Source organism: Dipodomys ordii, unplaced genomic scaffold (genome assembly GCF_000151885.1).
Source record: "Dipodomys ordii isolate 6190 unplaced genomic scaffold, Dord_2.0 Scaffold55, whole genome shotgun sequence".
NCBI lineage: Eukaryota > Metazoa > Chordata > Mammalia > Rodentia > Heteromyidae > Dipodomys > Dipodomys ordii.
The window spans coordinates 622,527-625,186 of NW_012267271.1; the positions used below are offsets into that span (position 1 = coordinate 622,527).

At 50.5% G+C, this 2,660-nt stretch overlaps 1 protein-coding gene across 1 annotated transcript in view; it reads right to left on the bottom strand.

The window, feature by feature from the left end:
- The window catches only part of Strbp (spermatid perinuclear RNA binding protein), a 109,728-nt gene extending 107,141 nt beyond the window's left edge, over positions 1–2,587 (bottom strand). The window contains exon 1 of the mRNA XM_013021254.1: positions 2,513–2,587. The gene's annotated coding sequence lies outside the window, so the exon portion shown is untranslated. The remainder of the gene's footprint in view (positions 1–2,512) is intronic.
- Between the last annotated feature and the right edge of the window lie 73 nt (positions 2,588–2,660).

Genomic DNA, 2,660 nt, shown 5'->3' on the forward strand with positions numbered 1-2,660 from the left:
TTTTTGGTCTTGGGGCCTGAACTCTGGGCCTGGGCGCTGTCCCTCAGCTCTTCAGCTCAAGGCTAGTGCTCTACCACTTGAGCCATAGGGCCACTTCCAGCTTTTTTCTTGTTGCTTATGTGGTGCTGAGGGATCGAACCCAGGGCCTCATGCATGCATGCAAGGCAAGCACTCTACCACTGAACCACCTCCCTAGCCCCATGAGGTTACTTCTGTTAATATAATAAAATTTAATTTTTAGCAACATTTGACAAAACTAAATTTTCAACTGGTAAAAGGGAAATCATTTTCCAAGACTGTAGGAAACCCTGCTTTACTGAAGCTGTTTCAAAGTATAGTATAGTTTGCTTAATCCTTCCAAATCCCAAAGAATCTAACACAAACCACTGAATGAGACAGGCATTGAAATGTCTATGTTCAAACTCCTAAAGGTTATTTTCCATATGTCTGGTAAGCTCATGACCATATGTCAACCCAGCCCCAAAATTGTCTTTCCTCAATAAAAAAAATCACACATTTCAACGCAAATCAAAATACCAGAAAATCTCCACCAAAAACCTACATGTATTGTGGGGAGGGGGGAATCTCAACAGCCCAGTATCAGTTAGTCATACTTGTAAAGAATTTTGAAAATCCAAAAGCTCTATTTCTGCTACTTTTAGGAGCCAGGTGTACATTTCTGTCAGCCTGTAACATGGCATTCAGATATTACATCATCCAATGCCTGAATAATGCCCCATTACCCAGAAAGCACCAGGGTATCTGAAACACTGCACCAAGGTATCCCTTCCTCCCTCTCCTACACACAGTCCTTGAACGCTACTGGCCGCTAGGCCCTGCTGTCTTGCAGATTCACAAAGACATCTGTCCTGCACCTGCTATAATGCCATTTCCATTCTTTTGGTTCACTCCTCATGTCCCTGTATGGCTCTTATAAAGTGTCCGCTCATCAGATAGTTATGCTACAAGGACTTGTACCACACACCTCTTACCAACTTCAGAGTGAGCACACAGCGCTTCCTTATCCTTTCCCATTCACTGATTCCAGAGCTAAAAATCAGGCTTTGTTATCTCTGATCCTATTAGCATAAAACTTTCTGATGTAGTACAGTTGAATATCCTCCACTTTCATCATTCCAGGATCTACCATCCCTGTTCACTTGCATCCAATCTGCAATTACTGTAAGTCTAGAATTCACTACCTCTCTTCAGTTTTCCCTCCAATTTCTGCACTATACCCTTCCTTATACTTTCAGTGACCTAAACATTTCTAAATGTCCCAGTCTCTCCACATTTCCATACTTGGAAGCCCCATACTCCCTACAACTGTAATAGTAATTTCCTGGCCTAAACCTGGGCTTCTTACTCCCCCCACCCTCCCACTCTAGTTACAGACATGACCACACATGTCTGCCTTCATATACCCTTACCCAGTATAAGTGCTGTGCATTCCTTTACTGATTCTACCCCGAAATATCCCATCTCTCCCACTGCCTTCCCTATGTCCACTACTTAGTCCCTTTTCCACACAGTGCCCCCTCCTTCCACATATGGTACTCCATATCAGTACACCTTTACACATCCACACATACCCTCCATCTTCCTCCTCCTCCCCAACTTCTCTCCACACTTCCTGCCCCAGACACCTTTCCTTCCATCTGTTCTCACATTTCATCTGCCACTCCAAGATCATTTCTCTACTTCCCCTCCACCCCTGGTAGCCCACACCTCACACTCTCCATCCAGCCCCACACCTTTCCTCTCCAGTGTCCTCCCAACTTCAAAGGTCCCTCTCCTGCTCCCCACGCCTTCATCTATATTTCCCACACGCCTACCGGCCATTTCATTCACTTCTGCCTATTTACCGCCCCACACTCACCTCCTAACCTGACGCCTTCTATCCATTCAAATCGCCTTACCTCCTTGTCCCCATTTCTCTCCCAAAGTCCTCCAACACCAGGGTATTTCTGCTGCAATAACCCTCCCCGCCCCTTCCACCCTACACCTCTGTCCCCAGAGCACTAACAGGACAGGTACCTGCCATTCTCCCCTCCCAAGTCAACCCCCCTCGAGTTCCCTCCACACCTCCACCTTCTGACCAAACATCTCTCCCTAGGACTCCGGGAGTCCTGGGCCTACCCGCCGCCCCCCCCCCCACATCTCCTGCCTGAACACCCTTCTCATCTCCTTCAGCATCACTCCAGAGACCCTCAAACACCTCCCCCTTCCCTCTCTTTCTCCCGGCCCTCTGGGTGTTCAGCCCGCCGGCCACACTTCCCCACTTGGCCCTACCGACCGCCTCCTCCACCATCCCCCTCCACGCGTCCCGTGGCCGCCCCACTCCCTGCCCCTCCCCACGCGCAGTGCTAACCAGGGCATCAGCTCCTGCCATGTCTGCCTCGAGTCCCCCGTCTTCTCCCTCCGTGCCCATCCCACTTGCCCTTGTGTTCCCCCCCTCCCCCAAAGTCCCCTCACACCCTTCGGAAACCCAGCACGCTGCCCCCTTTCTCACCGGAATGCCCTCCATCTCTCCGGCTCACGCCCTGGCCCCCAGGGGTTCCCCCAGACCTGCCGGGAGATCCTCCTCCTCCTCCTCCTCCGGGCCTGAGCCTCCTCACCCTCCAATCTCCCCAATTCTGCCCACGCCCTCTGCCCGCCCT